This window comes from Mesocricetus auratus, unplaced genomic scaffold (assembly GCF_017639785.1).
Source record: "Mesocricetus auratus isolate SY011 unplaced genomic scaffold, BCM_Maur_2.0 Super-Scaffold_100006, whole genome shotgun sequence".
Classification (NCBI taxonomy): domain Eukaryota; kingdom Metazoa; phylum Chordata; class Mammalia; order Rodentia; family Cricetidae; genus Mesocricetus; species Mesocricetus auratus.
In genome coordinates, this window is record NW_024429190.1 from 72,754,886 (window position 1) to 72,774,442 (window position 19,557).

General features: G+C 40.3%; 1 protein-coding gene across 2 annotated transcripts in view; it reads left to right on the forward strand.

Annotated features, from left to right (window-relative positions):
• The window catches only part of Cfap299 (cilia and flagella associated protein 299), a 450,575-nt gene that overhangs the window by 115,912 nt on the left and 315,106 nt on the right, over positions 1-19,557 (forward strand). The window lies entirely within an intron of this gene.

Genomic DNA, 19,557 nt, shown 5'->3' on the forward strand with positions numbered 1-19,557 from the left:
TTATTTTAATTTATTTTTTAATGATGAAGTCAAGAAAAAAAATCCTTCATTTTTTGATTCCTACTTAGGAGCATTTAGTGTTATAAAAATGTTTCATGGTTTGTTGTCCTTTTGTACCTGTTCACACATTTACTTTGTTATTTAAAAATAGGGAACCTAAAACGCCTTATAGTATATATGATTCTTCAACATGGGGATTTTATGTCAGGCAGAATTGCATTAGTAAAAATAACTTTATAAACATCCAATTTACTTCATTATGTTTCTCATAAATACATGTTGGAAAGCTAAAGTTGTAAACAGGAACCAGATGTGATGAATCTGTAATATACAGCTTCAAAGTCGTCGCACAAGCAGACTTTCTAAACCAAACACAGTCACAAATATTTAGCTCTCCAGAACTACTGTAATGGCAAGATACATGGTGTAGTTAGCCCAGAAGGAAGGCCAAACTCACATTCTAACACAATTCCCATATTTAAATCTGTGCCCAAGCCAGCTAGTGAAAATAAAATGTAACATGGGTTGGTTTGTACTGTGTGTTTTTACTTAAAATGTTGAGTACTTAGAACAGCGTCCTCAGTGTAATTAAAATGTTTATTAGATTCAGTCAGGGTACATTTGGAGTTACAGTTTTTTTTTAAAGTATAAGCTTAAAAGTTAAATTGGAGAGAGAGAGATGGCAACTGGTTGGAAACAACTGCATTTTTCTTACAGTATCACCTCCAGCCCCAATACTCACTCCTACTGCTTAGCATGGTGGCATGAGCTTAGGCACCAATGCTAGACTCCACGTGTGTGCTCACATGCCAACTCCTTTGCTCACTGGCTGTGGGACTCTATTTTGTAGTGTTCACTTCCCTTCCCACCCCTTCATTGTCCTAACTTTAGAGTTAGGAGAAGATTAATGTTACACACATGTGCACATGCAAGCTGAGAGATACACAGAGGGCTGCCACAGCCTTGCCTGCTTTACCCACAAGCCAGTTATATTATTTTGCTTAATAGGTCAATGAAGGTATAGTATCTAGGCAGCCAATAAGAAACATGTTTAATGGTAATAGATGTGTTTTGTTTTGAGATATATATATATATATATCTTATATATCATAGTTTTCAATAATGCCTTTATTGACATGTGCTGGGCAAAATAATATAGCTGTTCAATTTTGGTTTTACTATGTTATCCCATTTCTCTTTCTGCATGATTTTCTTTTTCCCATCAATACTCAATTTTCAGCTTTAAAGGGAAACCAGCGTAGGACCGACCCAGATCTCCTGAATGTGGGTGTCAGTTAAGAGGCCTGAGCAATTTATGGGACCTCTGATAGTGGATCAGTACCTATCCCTAGTACATGAATGGACTTTGGGAGCCCACTCACATAGAAGGATACTCTCTCAGCCTACACACATGGGAGAGGATTTAGGCCCTGCTCCAAATGATATGACAGACTTTGATGATCAACCATGGAAGGCCTCACCCTACTTGGGGAGCAGAAAGGGGATGGGATAGGGAGTCAGTGAGAGGCGGGGGAGGAGGTGAGGGAGAGGGAACTGGAATTGAAATGTAAAACAAGCTTATTTCTAATTTAAATTAAAAATGACTTGTCTGTATTATTTCCTTGCAAGTACTATATCAGGAAGCCAAACTAATGGCTTCCTTACCCCCTTTGCCTCATCACACACTCCCCAAGTCCTCACCTCTTCTCTCTGAAGTGTTTGCATGTAACATCCCAAGCCTTGCAGACAAGTGCAAGGGGTCTGATTTTGATGCAAAAATCTGTCACTTTGTTGGAGCAGTAGACACTGGAGTTGTGCATTTGTCTTCATGGATTTAAGTAATTGGAAAAGTGATGACAACTTTTTTTTTTTTGGTTTTACGAGTCAGGGTTTCTCTGTATTGTTTTGGAGGCTATCAGTCTAGCCTGGCCTCGAACTCACAGAGATCTGCCTACCTCTGCCTCCTGAGTGCTGGGATTAAAGGCATGTGCCACCACCGCCCAGAAGGTAATGACAACTTTTAGAGGGGCAAATGCTAAAGAATAATAGATTGGACTTCTAGGGAAAATGGTAGATGAAAAGCCCAGCAGTACGACTCAACGAAGGAAGAGAGGATGGTGCACAATAACGTCTTCTTACAAGAGGCAACAGCTGTAAAGAAATTTGTTAATCTGGGTGAAATCTTTATAGAGAAACCTGACAGAAGAAGCCAATACCTGACGCCATGAGGACACAGCCATACCACAGTGCTTCCCTGGGCACTACCGAAGAAAGTGCTCATCACCCTACATGGGTGCTGCAGGAACTGTCAGTTATCTGGTGTCTAAGGGCAGGTTAGTGAGACCCCAGGACTAAAGAGCCTGAAGATGAGACTCAGTAGCAACATACAGGCTCCAGCAGAGCTCAGTGGGACTGCCAAACATACTCTCCTCCTCCTGACTCAGCTCTTCCAGTCTCCTCTTTCTGACACAGCTGTGCCTCAAACAGCAGAGAGAGAAGCCTGCAGAAGTAGGACCAAAGGCTGGATACAGGCTGAGGTCTGGTGTTGATGCCGGCTGTAGAACTTGGGCTGAAGAGTGCTGAAGAGGTAAAGCCAGAGAGTCTCCTTTTTTTGTCGAGGGTAAGAGCTAGAAAGCAATGTCCACCTCCAGGAGCCTTACAGCCAGGGGAGATGACCTACCACCTTACAGCTTAGGTTTGGAGACCATTGCAGGTTGTAGATGCTGTAGCTTATGTGTGACCTTCAGGATATTTGTGGAGTGTCCTATCAATGCCTTGGAGAACAGCAATGTAGGAACTGGGAGCTGAGAACTACACCATGTTTCTGAATTCAGCTGCTCCCAGAAACTCTATCAAAAATAAATTTGTTGAAACTCCACTGGGTCACATCATACTCCAGATTTGCTTTTATAAGTTTGAACTGGAGTGACAAATTCCCTTCCTCTCATCAGCTCAATTTACTTCATGAAACTCCACCCAAAGGGAAAGAGTGTAACACTCATCCCACTAAGGAAGGAATTCTGAATGATGAATAGGATTTTTTAATCTGTTGTACTTTCCCCTTTGTCTTATCTATTTATTTTTTTATAATTTTTAACTTTGTAGAAGTCTTCTATATACTTATATTAAAGCAAATAAGTCACATTGCTAGGTATTTGCCTCTTCTCCAAAAATTCCAGTTGGCATACCACATTGACACTGCACACCAGTGTTTATTGCAGCACTATTTACAATAGCTCTTATGAAACCAATCTCGGTTTTCCACATCAGAGGGATGGCTTAAAAAATGTGATACAAATGCACAATGGGTTTTTTTTAACCGGTAAAGAAGAATGAAGTCATGTTGCCTGCATAAAATGGACTAACTTGAGATAATATTAAGCTAATTGAGACAGTCTCACAAAGTAGTTTTAAATGTTAGATACTTTTCCCCACGGGATCAGAAGTGTCTAAGATCTCTAATTGTGAGTAGAAAAATAGGATACAGAAATCCAGTTCTGGCAGTTTGTTCATTTTCATTTATGTGTAAAATTTTGATATAAATATGGTATAAAGCATTAATGCTAGTCAGATTGTGTCAAAGAATAAATTTCAACAGTTCACCTCTATAACAATTATAAATAAAACTGTTAATTTTTTTCTGGACAAAGTTAGCATTTGGATTTTAAAAAATAAGTGAATTTCTTATTGACAATAACCACTCAAGTACATCTTTTCAATGGTATTTGTCTGCTATGCTGTTCCTCTATGTTTGTTTTCAATTTGCAAACAGAATCATGAATACCTTATGTCCCAGTTTTATTTCTGTTGCTGTGATTAAAAAAGGTATCTTGAAAAATGCAATTTAGGAGAAAGGATTTACTCTTAGTTCACAATTCCAGGTTACAATCCAGTACTCCAGATCAGTCACTGCAGCAGGAACATTAGACACTCAGTTACAGAGAAATACACAATTGCCTTCTTGGGTTCAGCCTAGTTTTTTCACTCATAGTTCAAATCCATCCTAGGTAGGGAATGAAGCCACCTGCAGTGGTCTGTGTCTTTCCACATCAGTTATCAGGTAACAAGTAAGATAGTGCCCCCCCACCCCCTGTCACCACCAACCCAATGCAGATAATCATTTAGTAAGATTAGCTTCTCAGTGACTCTTAATTGTGTCAAGTTGATAGTTTAAGCCAACCATTAAAGTGTCAGTGACAACAAAAGGAGCTAAAGACTAAAGTAGATCAACATTTTTTTTATTTAGAGTGAGAGACTTAATATCACTATTTATTAACAGCTCCAAAGGTACTATATAAAATTGTTACCTTTATTGAAATTTCTTTTAAGAAGCAAAAATGTAAGAACAGAGCACTTGTGGGTGTTATTTTCTCATTACACATAGAGACATCTTTCTTATTAAAGGCACTAGAAGTATAATCAGGGTGTGTGTGATGCAGGGTGAGGAGAAATAGTATTAGCTTAGCCTTTAGTAAAGTGGCAGACAGCAAACACAAGTAGGTGTGTGTGTGTGTGTGTGTGTGTGTATTATGTCAAACTGAAAAAGCAATACATAATAATAACCTGTGAGGCTCTTCCCCAGTAATCTAAAGGAACTCACTATGCCCTACCTCTTGAAAGTTCTGCCACCTCCCCATTATGCCACCTTCTAGATGAAGTCTTCAGTCATACCCTGGGAAATACCCATAGAAGTCAAAGCAGTCCACAATAAATCATGGAGAATATAAGAAATACATGAGCCTATTTCATTGTGATGTCTTTTGGGATCATTTGTGGTTATTTTTAAAAATAGTTTAACTTGAGTGATATTTAAATGAAAATCTACAACAAACAGATCAATTTTCAAAAACATAACTCCTAGAGTTTCCACTCTACTAAAAGACTCAAAGTGCACTGATTACAGCTACAGTGATACCTGGTCAAGAGAACCCCTGACTAGAGTGCAGAGTCAAGGCTAGTACATCTGTCTGTAGCAGCTCACCAGAGAAAGACTAACACATTCTACCTGCTTCCTCCTCGCAGATGTGTTGTCACTGATCTTTTGTGACCTGCAATTTTATGAGATGCCCTGAGCCCTTTTGAGAAACACTTAAAGTCTGACCTCCCATGAGAAGCTACTTGTAGGTGGAAATAGTTGCACTCTTCTATCTAAATAAACAATTTTAAGCAGATGCAGTGGTAATGGTCTTCCTAAAGGTGCCTCTGGTCAGCTCTCAACCCATATGTTAAGGATCTTCTCAATGCCCAGCTGTGGAGAAATGGATCTAGAGCTCTGTGCAAGGCAAATCTCAGGCTTCCAAGGATGAGTACTGAGTAAGAGGCTCTAGATGTTTCTGAGATGTTATGGTGAGGAGAAGGAGGCCTTGTCCTGTGTCTGTAAGACTAGCTTCAATAATACAGAGTCCAACAGCTGAGATTTCTATAACTTCCTCAATTCTTCTTCTGAATCCCAGTTTCCACTTTATGTGATTGACAAAATAAAGTATATACTGGAAAGTAATTCTAAAAGTAATTGTTGAAAGCATAAAATAAACAGGTAAAGATTATTTTAAATTGTAATCCAAACTGAGTATCCATTTGAATTTTGCTCATTTTCTATTTAAAGAAACAAATGTGACAGCAGTATAATACCACAGATTTTTTTTCCTTTTTTTTTAATTTAAATTGGAAACAAGCTTGCTTCACATGTCAATCCCAGCTCCCCCTCCCCCCTCCTCTCCTACCTCCCATTAACTCCCCCAGCTCTCCACCCCATCTACTCTCTGCTCCCCAGGTGGGGTGAGGCCTTCCATAGGGTATCTTCAAAGTCTGTCACATCATCCTGGGCAGGGCCGAGGCCCTCCCCCATGTGTCCAGGCTGAGAGAGCATCTCTCCATGTGTAATGGGCTCCCAAATTCCATTTGTATGTCCAGGATAAATACTGATCTACTATCCGAGGTCCCATAGATTGCTGAGGTCTCCTCACTGACACCCAGGTTCAGGGGGTCTGGATCAGTCCCATGCTGGCCTCTCTGTCACCAGTCTGGAGTCCATGAACTCTCTCTTGTTCAGGTCATCTGCATCCGTGGGTCTCACCAGCTGTTAAGGAGGCTGTATGTACAGGTGTGCCTTGGTCTCCGTGGCGAAGTTCATCATCTTTTTCAATGGAATGGCTCACATCACTCCTTTTTTTTCAAAACTGTTTTTGCTTTGATTGGGAAAAATATTATGTCCTATCTAACATATTTCATGCAGGGTGCTGTTATAATCTAAGAAAGGCTGGAGTGGCTCCAGATGTAGCTGTGATGTGCAGGTAATTAAAAAAAATGTGTTCACTCAGAGCAAGCATCAGTTTTCTGCCAGGTTACTCTTAGGGGTTTGCTTTATGATGTATTTCTCCAGAGTTTTTCATTATATATTCTGTGAAGAAAAAAAACATATTATTCACTCTAGCAATGTTAATTCAAGTACTCTTAAATCCAAGGTGCTTTTTCCTAGTATACTTCATTCCTTTTAATATTTATATCTATTCATAACTCAAGAGTTTGGGTTATTTCCCTAATGGAAAAAAGGTTTCAGAATTTAAACCTGGGTTAGATAATTCTATCCCAGATTAACTCAGCTGTCTGAAAGGCTCCTTGAAGTCGAATGATGACTTCTATTTGGAGAGCATCAAACATGGCAAGTGAATGAACTTATAGCATAATGAAATGTTACCCCTCAAAAAATTAATTTGAATATTATGAGTTAACAATATTTCTTCTGTTCAACCAAACTACAATAAAAATAGAATTCTTATTTAAGACATATCCATCATCAACAATCACATTTATTTGATTATATTAAATATACATATAATTAAGAGATACTAATTAAGTCACATCATGTAATGTCTTAAGTGAGGAACCTCTTATATATATTTGAACAAGAAATGCAGAGTGTACAGGCTCAGGCATGTAATCCTAGTATTTGTGAGGTGACGTCAGGATGATCTCAGGTTCAAGACGTGTGAGGACTGCATAGTGAGACCCTGCCTCAAAAACCCAGAGTAAGAGCAATAACAAATGAAGAGATAGTAGGGGAAAGTTAGTAAGTTAATAACTTGAGATAATTGAGGTTGTTGCTATGATGAACATTGGTATAATGAATTCCAGCTATAAAATTGGAGTTAGAAGTTTATCACTAATCGTTATTGAGTGGCTCAAAAATATTCTTTTCATGCCATTTCATGGGATTTCCTTCAAATATTGGGTAAAACAAGAAAACAGTTATAAACAGCAGCGCCTCATAGAGCAAGAAGACTTGAAGGGTGGGGGGGAGACTTTCTTAACAGTCAAGAATGGGCTTGGCCCTTTGATCATACTGCTAACCTTTCAGGAATTTAATAACATTGGAGGCAGTTTTACTTATTTGATGAAGAGGGAGTCAATAATTGCAATAAAATTTAAAGTGCCTATAATAGCATGATGGGAAAGAGAAAGGCCATAACAGCGTGGTTCACAATCTTATGTTTTTAGATCTTTGGGTCAATAGAAGAGCACAGGGGTATAGAAACAGTTGACCCACTCATAGCAGGACAGGTGCCTGGAAGGCTGTCACTAAATTAAAATGATTACCTGAAGTCCAGTGTTATTTGATGCTACAATTACTACATCAAAGACTTGACCTTCAGCTTCTTTCATTACTAACCACATTTTCTCCACCTTTCTCAGCCCTTTCTATTGGTTTCACCCCTTTGAGTAGATGGTTACTAAGAAGGAGCATCAGTTCTTCCCCTTTTGGAAAAAAGAATCTGATTGAGATAATAGCATGGTCACACGCAAGGTGAAGAACTGTGTTATAAATTTTCTGGAATAAGCAAAAAATTATTTTAATGTCACAAATTACCCTTTTAAACACCAAGATGCCTCATTTCTAAATTTAATGTGATGATAACAAGCTTGTAGAAAACATTAATAATACTATGTCAGCCCACCCAGAGCTGTGGCTATCGTGATAGAAAAGAGCAAGGTAAATTCTTTTGGTTGGTTTAATGCATAAAGAAATTTAACATGATTATTTTATAAAGAAATAAATATGACTAACTTTGTAATTCCTAAGACTATTAGTTTTAACATGGGAAGAAACTTTTTTGTGTCATTTGGCTTTTGGTTTTTCAAGACAAACAGCCCTGACTGTCCTCTCAGAACTCACTTTGTAAACCAGGCTCATCTCAAACTCACAGAGATCCACCTGCATCTGCCTCCTGATACCGGGATTAAATGCTTGCATCACCACCACCCAGCCAGAAGAAATGTTTTGTAACCAGTCATCAATTATTGCCATGGCACCACACAACAGTATCAGATGCAAAAATTGTTATTTATTTATTTGCTTTTGTGTGAGAGGGTATGTGGAAGGTATATGTGCTCTGAGCATAGTGCACCTGTGAAAACCAGAGAACACTTTGTGGGAGCTAGTTCTCTCTTTCTGCAGGTGTCATAGTGATCATCTTCAGACTGTCAGGCTTAGCAACCATGTCTTTACCAGCTAAACAATCACATTGGCCAAGAAAAGTATTTTCTGAGACGTGCGATTGACTTCTTGAGAAACTATCTGCAAATATATTTGCATGCCATGACCATGAAAGTAATTAAATTGCATTTCTTTTCAAATTAATGTAACTCAAAATACTGTAAAAATGTACATATCATTGTGTTACTATCATCTTAATTGACTGAATTCCCAAGATAATTGCCTTATTTTCCTTTCTTGTCATTTCATTTAGTCTCTATAGGCATAAAAGGGATAAACTTTATAGGATCTGGACCATTCTACCTAAATCTGAAAATATCATGTATTTTTTTGTTGTTTGTTTCACCCTGTATATGAGTATTTAACTACATATACATATATATGTACACATACCCTCTCCCTCCTGGCACATACCCTCCTCCCTTCTGGTACATACCCTCCTCCCTTCTTGGAATGATTATGTTTACTTTATATGTCAACAGTGAAAAAAGCAGTTTTTCCTGTTTAATTTTCTTTTTAGAGTTAAAAGAAAATTTGATGTCTCAGGGAACAGAAAAACAATTTGTGATTATTTATATAAATGTCCTAGAGAGAACAAAAGTCTACTGAAGTGAGAATGTCCATGTTTCTGAAAAACAGCAGTATGGAGTTGCTGTGCCTGGGTCCCCATCCATGTTTCCCCGTTTTTGTCACAGCCATCTTTAGGAAGCCTGAGCTGGAGGGAGGCCGAGTAGGTGTGAGGGCATGTTCTGGGTTAGCACTGCCTGCAAAAGACCCAGAGAAAGGGCAGCACAAGATTCAAATGCTGAGAATCTTCCTGGTCGTCTAGCAGAGTCTTGCCTGAGATGACACAAAAGACGCCACCCACACCACTCCAACATGAGGTGGAACATTGGCCCACAAGATGTCTGCTGAATCTTGTGCAGACACATAGATGGACACAGTTATCCTCAGGCAATAACTATGGGGCATTGATGAAGAAAAAAAAAACACAAAACGAAAAACAGCTGGATCTAGGTAGGATGAGATCACCCAACAGCAAATAAATACAAACAAGCCTGCCCTATTCCAGTATTGCTCACAGCTCAATGGCTGGGCACCATGGTGAAGACTCCAGCTGGGAGGCTCCCACAGATAGCCAGGTCAGACAGGAAAACTCTTCTATACGGAGTATCTATCTAATCTGTTCTCATAGGGAGAGTTTCAACCCTACCTCCATCTGCAGAATCAGCTAACAAAACACAATCTAGGGACTGACCAGAAAGATGATATTTGTCCCCACTGGAAAGAAATGCTGACTGATGTTATGATGCTTTTGTTTTTGTTTTTGTGTGGGGACTGGGGTGGGCTAGGGTAGTAACAGGGTCTCATAAAGCCCAAGCTAGTTTCCAGTTTCCTATAGAGCTGAGAATGCCCTTGATCTATCGATCATCCTCCTACTTCCCAAGTGCTGTGCTTACAACTGTATGTCACCATGGGAACTGAACCCAATCCTTGTACATACCAGGCAAGTGCTCTACCAATGGATACATGCCAACTTGACTTCCTTTTCATGGCAGTGTTTCATGTATCCATCCTGCCCAAACCCATGTGTGTCAGGATGACTATAGGCATGAGCTACCACACTCGGTTGACTTGGGATTGAACCTAGTACTTCGTGTACACTGGAAGTCACTCCACTACCTCAACTGCATCCTAAGAGAATCCATTTTTATGTCCTATACTTACCATTTTTAGGTTTTAATGCATTTCAAATTTTATTTTAAGGTTATATTTTCATATTTCAATTGATTGTCTGCTTTGTGTTATCTTGTGTTTTTCCTGAGTAGGCCTTTATGTCAGTCTCTCTCTCCCGCACCTATTGTATTTATTATTTGTCAGTCTTCTGCTTTCCCTGTCATTCAGACTGACCTTTCTCACTCCCTCACTCTCCATCCTTCCCTCCTTTCACTTCACAATAAATACCCTTAACTCAGAAAGACCAATAACTCCATTTCCCCAACGCTACTTTAGCACCTCTACCTCTGAACCTAACCAGGCTCACGTAGGTGAGATACACAAGTGCAACTTACTTCATGCTAACACTGAGGCTGAGGCTGTCACTGCTTCTGCTGCTGAAGGGTCGGCTCCCTGCCTGCAAGCAGTGAGGGACATAAACCCAAGCAGTGGCAGGGAGACTCATACAGCATCAAGAAAACAAAAGGAATCGGAAGTGGGAAAACCTCAAGATTGACGGTTACATTTATCCCCCAATAAAGCACAAAGAATACATAAAAACGGAGGAAACAAGCCGCTTTGAATACCTCCATAGCTCCCAAGCCCCCCAGTGCCTCATCCAAAGTCCATAATGTAAGTGATTCAGAATATGCAAACAGTAGCAGTAATGTATTAAGTAAATAGACATAAGTGCAGAAATCACATGGTCTCATCTCAATAGATGCAGGAATGGCATTGCCAAAGCTCAACGCCCTTTCATGATAGAAAGCTCTCGGGAGGGGCTACCAATGGAGGGGCCACACCTCCACATAACAAAGAAACAATGGCCCGATGTGGAAAAACTGAAAACATTTTTTCTAAAGTCAAGAACAAGTCAAGGACACCACTTTTATTTGGTATAGTTGTCAAAATCTTATATCAAGGCAAGAGAAAGAAATAAAAAGGAAATAGGAAAGGGAGAAGTCAAATAATCTCCCTTTGTAATTTAACATGGTTCAAAGACCTTAATATTAAAGCCGTAAAATGACTCCTAATGACATTCCGCTATCCTCAGACCAGTTTTGCTCAACCATCACCAGAGAAGCTCCCTCCTGTAGTAGATGGGCATACATACAGAGACCCCCAGCTGGGCAATATGCAGAGAGGGAAAGATAGGTGGGAACACTGAGTCCTAAATGGAAAGTTTCCATCAAATCCCTCCTCTGAAGGTTTAGCGAAACCTGTGGAAGAGGAAGCAGAAAGATCCTAAGAGGCAGGAGGGATGGATAGAGGGCTAAGAAAACAAGGTCCTCTAAGCACAGCAGGGAGGACACACGTATGAATTTACAGACTGTGACAGCATGCACAGATCCTGAACGGGTTCCAGCACTGAGAGGAACAGTGGACACAAACACCCAGCCCTAACCCAGAAGCTATCTCCAACTGTTAACCACTCACAGATGAAAAAAAAATCTGTTCTCTCCAATGGCGTCTCACTGGGGATACAAACTACTTTTAAGGCCAGGCCCCATGCCCAGCAGTAGATGGAAAACACAAAATGAACTTATGGCATCTTTGAAGGTTCTTTGTCTCATAAGATTTTAATAGGGCATTTGTGTGTGTGTGTGTGTGTGTGTGTGTGTGTTGTGTTGTGTATTAAGGTTTCAGGTTTTCTATTTTTAGGGGATTCCTGTATGTCTCTGTATCTGCATACAGGTAGGCTATGAAAACTCTAAGACAGTATAATACAGATCAGAAAAGGGAAGTGTCCTTATTGGGTAAACATGACCCATTCCAGGGGTGAAGGTGGAAAATACACTCATGAATGGTGCTAATTTTGTGAATTAGGGGAGAGAAAATTGATACAATTCTGTAGACCTTTTTGCTGTAGAAAGTTAAGGTTATTATTTATTTTGAAGTATATGTTACAACCAATCACAACTAAGCCTTACTTAAAAAGTTCTACTGTGGAGGCATCTTGAAGTCATTTTATACTCTAAGCATCAAAATATTTACTTTATAGGCAAGGTCAATGTTAGTGCCACTCAGTCACCAATGTGATATGCTATGTTGGCTAGCTTCATGTCAACTTGACAGAAAGTATAGTCAACAGAGAGGAGGGAGCCTCAGTTGAGAAAATGCCTTCATTTACATGCATACAGATCAGGCTGTATGCAAGCCTGAAGGGCATTTTCTTAATTGGTGATTGATGAAGGAAGGCCCATCTCATTGTGGGTGGGGTGATCCCTGGATTGGTGGTCCTGGGTTCTGTAAACAAGCAGGCTGAGCAGGCCATCAGGAGCAAGCCAGTAAGAAGCTCTCCTCTATGGCCTCTGCCTCCAGGTTCCTGCCCCACTTGAGTTCCTGTCCTGACTTCCTCTGATGATAAACAGAGGTATGGAAATGTAAGTCAAATAAGCCCCTTCTTCTTCTTCCCAACTTCCCTTTTGGTCATGGTGCTTCATCACAGCAATAGAAATCCCAAATGGTATAGAAACTGTTACCAGGATCATGGGGGATTTCTGTGACAGACCTGCCTGTGTTGTTTAGAGAGGATTGTGGAAGGATTCTGGAACTTTGGGCTAGAAAAGTCATTGAGTTCACTGGTCTTTTGTAGCATCTTTGAAAGATAAGAAAATTGAGAGCAGACTGGGGAGATCTGGTATGTGAAATTTCTGAGGGAAGCAAAGAGTCTACCAGGCCAGTTATGTGAGGAATCTGTGGAGTCTTCAGCTGGAGCTGAAGAATCAGGGGTGATTCACAAGAAACCAGAACCACTAAAGAAACTAGAGCCATCAAAGAAACCTGAACACTAAAGAAATCAGAGCCACTGAAGAAACCTGAACCACTAAAGCCCTGTTCCATTGCTAGACAATGGATGCTGGTCAGCTGGGGCTGTGCTAAAGAAGAGACCAGTGTCACTGAGATAAGATTTTTTTGGGAAGCGTTTCCTCAGGGTCCACACATAGAAGCCGTGTTGCAGAAGCGGCCAAGGTTGCAGTTTCTGTTGGCAACTGAATTTGGTAGTGTCAAACAGGTACCGCTGGTTTTGAATGAATGAAGGTGGTCACGGAGTGTAGCTGAGGCTTGGCACTGTGTAGCAGGTCTGGAGTCCCTGAAGCGTGCCTGGGAGAGGCTACTGGTGAAAGTGCAGCCCAGTTGCAGCAGAAGACCCCAGCATTTTGGAGATGCCAGTGTCACGGGACAACCACCAAGGATAGCAGTATGTATGGAGTGGACCTGGACTGAGTGTGGGTGATGAACTATGTGTGCAGACTCAGAGAAGTGACCCAAGCACTGTGTAGGAGCCCAGAAGGTCACCAGTGGATCCCGGACACTGGATACTGAGTTATTATACAGTTGGTAATTATGATTTAATGTAATTATAATTTTATAGGAGCTCACAGTTGAGAGACTGACTTTTTCAAATAGATTTTAGACTTTAAAAGAAAGAGACTTTGGATTTTTTTAAAGCAGACTGGATTTTAGGATGTTTGAATTTGTAAAGTCCATGGCACTTTTAAGACTTGGAATATTTTATATTGTGATGCTCATGTTAATGTGCACTTGGGGATGAACAAAAAAGGAAAGGTTGTGGCTTAGCAGTGATGCGTTTTGTATGTCAAATTGACAAGTGATCAGTTGTGCTAGGCAGTTTTAACTGGACGCAAGGCATAGTCATCAGAGAGAAGGGAGCCTCAATTGAGAAAAATGCCTCCGTAAGATTCAGCTGTAAGGCATTTTCTTAATTAGTGATCAACTGGGGGAGGGCCCAGCCAATTGTGGGTGTTGCCACGTCTGGGCTGGTGGTCCTGGGTTCTATAAGAAAGTGGGCTGAGCAAGCCATGTGGAGCCCTAGAGGAAACACCACCCTCCTTGGCCTCTGCATCAGCTGCTGCCTGCAGGTTCCTGCCCCGTTTGAGTTCCTGTCCTGACTTCCTTCAGTGATGGACTGTTACCTCGAAATGTAAATCGAAGCAAACTCTTTCATCCCTAAGTTGCTTTGGTCGTAGCCTTTCATTACAACAGTCAACAGTAACTCTAAGTAGGACATATGTTTGTTTAGTGTCGGTGTTAGTGTCACTCTGTCCCGAGTATGTTATGTGTAGTATTTTAGTGTCTCTGTCCCAGGTGTGATATGCTTAGCGGCAGTATGTCCGTATTACTCTACCTTGTTCTCTGTCAGACTGCCCTCTGCGATTGCTTTATATAATACAACACAGAGAGTTATATTTTACGTTCAACTCTTCAAGTTCTTATTTAAAATTATTATTGTTAATTATTATTGCTATTTACTTCTTAACTTTTATTTTCCTTTACCATGGAGATGACCAAAAATTCTCCTAATGTTATCATTAGGCATTATCTACAGTAGCTCAGTTGTGTTGCAGCTTCAGTAAATCATGCCCGAACAGCACAATTACAGTGCACTTAAATCCGCCTTGCATATGGGAAGATACAATTTTGAGTCTCTCTAGTTAGGCATATATTGGGAAGCAATAATAAATTCCCCATATTATATATATTAAAAAATCTGGCTTAAAGGATACTGATAGTAAAAATTACAATAAAAAACAAACTTGGAATTGTGTGTTTATGCACCTATCACCAGATTTTTTTTCTGGCTTTTTAAAATTACAAGCTAATTACATTTGAAATTATTCTACAAATGGTCTAACACATTGTATAGGAAACAAATGTAGATTAGAACAAGAAACATAAGGGATAAGAAAATAGAGAGATAGGGACATAAAACATGAGTCCTCTGAAATCACACACAGAGGACTACACCTGTGTGCAGGGAGGCACACAGATCTTTTTCACAGCGAAGGAAATAATATAAGTAGAGATCAGAAAGAGAAGGAACTTTTATCATTAAGACAATTACCCAAAATATGTAGATAAAAATTTAGTGTCACCTGGAAAACATGCACATTAGCCTAAATAAAGGTAACTAAAATGATAGAGAATTTAGGATTGTTTTCTGAGGAATTAGACAGACAGTAGTCATGTGTATTGTTTTGTAGAACATTCTCCAAATGACATCAGTTTAGCTCTGTTTTTCTAGGCACAGTGAAAGGTTGATTCTTGGTCATACCTGGTGTCCTAGTTAGCTTCAGCTGTCAATACAATGAATGCTTCCAGGAGTGGTTTGACAACTGGGTCCCATTTGAGCCACGGCCCAGATCAGATTGACCTGGGTGTATATCTGAGGGAATTGCCTTGATTGTTAAGTGGTGCAGGAGACCCCCCTGTGGGAAGCACCAACAGGGCAGGCGGTCCTCAGCTGTAAGAGACTGCTGGCTAAGTATCATGAGTCCTCCATTGTTCTCTGACTTCCCTTAGTGATGGACAGTGACATGGAGTTGTAAGCCAAAGAAACCTTTTCCTATCACAAGTCACTTCTGGCCAGAGTATTTTATCACAGGAACAAAAAGGAAACTGGAACAGAAATTATTACCAGAGACACAGTACGTGACTGTGATAGGCCTGGCCATATATGCGGCTTTGTGTTGTTGGGTTGTCCTGTCTGAGGAACATGGGCACATTTTGAAATTTGAGTGCCTAAGGCCATCGAGTGCTCAGAGCTTAATGGACCATTCTGTAGGAGCCTGGAAGACAGTAAATGCTGTGAGAAATATGGACCTTATAGGCTCGGCTTGTGAGCTTTCAGAGGGGATCAAGGAACTGGGCTAGGAGCCATATGCGTGAATCTTTTACCTAGAATTTATGTGTGCTAGTCCACTGGGGTTGAAGGTCCAGCCGTGATTAATGAGCCATCAGTATCACTGAGATGAAATCTCTGGATGAGCATAAGAAGTATTTACTCCAGGTCAACTTAGAAATGATGTGGTCCAAATTGGCCAAGGCTACAACCCCAGCTGGAAGCCCGTCTTGACAATGTGTAAGAGCCCTCCTGTGGTACTGGCTTTGAAGGCCTGATGCATACAAGACTGTTTCGGCCTGAAAAGCAGCTCGCACCGGGATGGTGGGGTTAGAGTCCCTGAAAGGATGCCAGGAGAGGTCATTGGTTAGTAAGCAGCCTCAGCTGCAGCAGTGACTCCAGGTATTGGACGTTTCTGGGTCCTGAGGTTTCACCGGGACAGTGGCAGGTGTGGAGTTAACCTGAAGCTGTGCGATGAGGCCGTGCATAGCAGACTGGAGAAGGGGGACTGCCAGTGCCTTTTCAGAGGCAGAAGACTACAGTGATAGTCCCATGTCGGACATTGACCTAAAAGACTTTAATTTACTCTGCACTCTTTTGTTCTGATTGTCCCTGTGTACCTTGATTCTTCTCCTTTGTAATAGGAAAACATGCAGCTTGTTTTCCATTATTTTACAGTATGCTACAGCTAAGTGTAGATTTTTAAAGAGACATTGAACTTTTAAATCTTTGAGATATTTAAAGACTTATTTTTAAAAGTTAGACTGTTCTATGCTGTGATATGAGGAGGAAAATTAAGGGTTTTGTTGTAAAAGTGATGTGTTTGAGTGTCAAGTGGACAAGGAGTGTCCTAGTTAGTTTTAATCGTCAGTTTAACAGAGCCTACAGTCACCTGAGAAGGGGGTGTGGTAATTGGAGAACTGCCTAGATCTGATTGACCTGTGGGTGTGTCTGCAGGGGATTGCCTTGAGGAAGGAGTGCCAGGCCCACTGGGGGTAGCATCAGCTCTTGGCAGGTAGTCTTGGACTGTATAAGAAAGCTAGTTGGGTCTGAGCCTGTGAGTGAGCCAGCAAGTGGTGTTCCTCCATCCTTTTTCTTTAAGTTCCCATTTGTATTCCTACCCTGACTTCCCTCAATGATGGATTATGACTTAGAAGCCTTAGTCATTCCCTGACCCGGCCACCATCCCAACAAACAAACAAACAAACAAAAGCCTTCTTCCTTAAGTTGCTGTAGGTCATGGTGGTTGCCATAGCAATGAAACTTGAACCGTGTCTATTATTTATTTATATATTTCACTTTTTAAAAAGTTAAAGTGGCATGTTACTGTTATATGAAAGTAAAATAACAATTTTCTCTTTTAATTTTATGATGTAAACATAAGAGATTCCAAACATAAGAGAATGATTTTGACTTTGTTTAATATAGTAAAATACACTTACATGAACTCTCCTTGTGGTTAACGGATTTCAAGTATACAGTACAATATTATTGGCCACATCCACATATTTCAAACATTTTCAGTTTTTGTGATAAAATTTATATTCTTGTTGACATGAATAGCAGCCTGTTTACCCTGCCCACCATGCTCCTGGAAAATACTATTGTACGTTTTGCTCTAATATGTTCAACTACTTTAGATATCTTGCAAAGTAGACTGATGCCGTTATTTCTTTCGGTTGCTGGCTCACTTAATTAGCACAATATCAAAAACATGTCATTTATGCTGTGGAATTCTGTCTTTTTAACCCTGAATAATATACCATTATACTCATATACTACACATTTCCTTTGTCCATCAGTGGACTCTCAGGTTGTTTCTGTTTCTTAGCCTCTGTGAATAGTGCTGTTATTGTGTACATAGTGGTACAAACATTGCTCCCAGCCCTATTTTCCATATAGTTTTTTTGGGGGGGGGCAGTGGGTATAAGAGGCAATAGAATCAATAGATTAAATGGTAGACCTTCAGTTCCTTGAAAAACTGTCTCTCTATGAACAGAACCATTTTTAATTCCCACCAACAAAGCACAAGTGTTTCAAATTCTCCACATCCTCAGTAAAACTTCTCCCACCTAATTTAGGGGCCTTTTCTTGTTTTTTTTTTTCTATTTGTGGTGGCTTTTCTTGGTGTCAACTTGACTGAATCTGGAATTAACTAAAACCCAGGAGGCTTGGTATACCTGTGAGGGACCTTTTTTCTTAATTAAAATTTTGACAAAGGAAAACTCATTTTTAATCCTTTTGATGTGGGAAGATTCACCTTTAATCTGGCTCACACTGTCTGGTGAATCCCCTCTCTATCTGGTGTGTGTGTGTGTGTGTGTGTGTGTGTGTGTGTGTGTGTGTGTGTGTGTGTATGTGTATGATGTATATGTGTGCGGTAGTAGTGCTATTCTTGGGAAGACAGTCTTGTATTGTACAGGACTGTATTGTACTATATACTGATAGAGTGTTGTAATTCAAGAAAAGTGGTGTGGTGAGAGAGTAAGATGCCATGAGACAGGGTTCAAGTAGAGGTTTTCTTTTAATTAGGAAAAGGGATCATAAACATGGAAAAAGGGGGAGGGGAGAGCAGCCTGTGGGGACAGGAGCAGCAGGAGAAAGGAAAGGGAGGGAAAAGACAGAGAGGGGCAGAGAAAGATAGAGAGGTGGATGGGAGGCGGGCAGGGTCCTTTTAAAAGGGAACACAGGGAATGTGCACAGGTGGTGCTCTTAGTGGCTGCAGCTGAGGACATATCCTGTCAGAACCCCAAGGACAGTCCAGTACAGATGCCGGAATATTAGCACACGAGCGCACACGCACACACACACACACACACACACACACACACACACACACACAGGGGGAGGAGGGAGGGAGGAGAGAGAGAGGAAAGATTCTTTAAGTTATTCTTTTACACAACTCCAGTACTGTTTTTCTTTTAGTAATACCATTCCAAAAGGAGTAAACTCATAACCTGTCAAAATGAAGAGAGTAAGCATGAGTGAAACTCTCAGCTAAAATAGGACATCTTCATTAGCCCCTCTCACTTTAGCACAACTCAGTGGTCTGGGCCCTTCCACATAAACAACCATCCAAGAAAAGCATCCCAGACATTGCCTCCAGCACAGTCTAAAGGAGGTGTTTTCTCAGTCAATGTTCCCTCTTCCCAGATGACTCTAGTGTGTGTCAAGCTGTCAAAAACCTAGTTAACACAAGCCCAAATCCCTAACTGAAGAGTTAATGATAATGATAATTGATGACTTATGGGGAGAAGAAATTTTCTTCAAGGGCTTGGTCCCTGAAAGGTTGACCAGGTTCTGGTGGCTGGCCCTTAAGTATATGGGTCACATGAATTGGACTCAGATATATCAGTGACAAATACGACATTTGTAGTTGAGAGATGGTTAGAGTTGGTCCAGGGGGAATTAGGAAGGAAGGGTAGACTATGATCAAAATATATTTTATGTATATATGAAATTATGAAATTCTTAAAGAATTAGTGTAAGTATTATGTTAAAATATATATCCAGAAATTAGGAAATATTGGTGGAATGAATCACTATGGAAATAATAAAAATTAGGTCATCTTAGCAGCTAAAAGAATCTTTTGTGCAAATTTTATTAATGCTCACTAAATCATAGTCATACATTTCTGGAACTTAGTGATGAAGTTTCTGCTATTTATGATAATTTTCTTATTAAAGCATAGGCTTAGTTAAA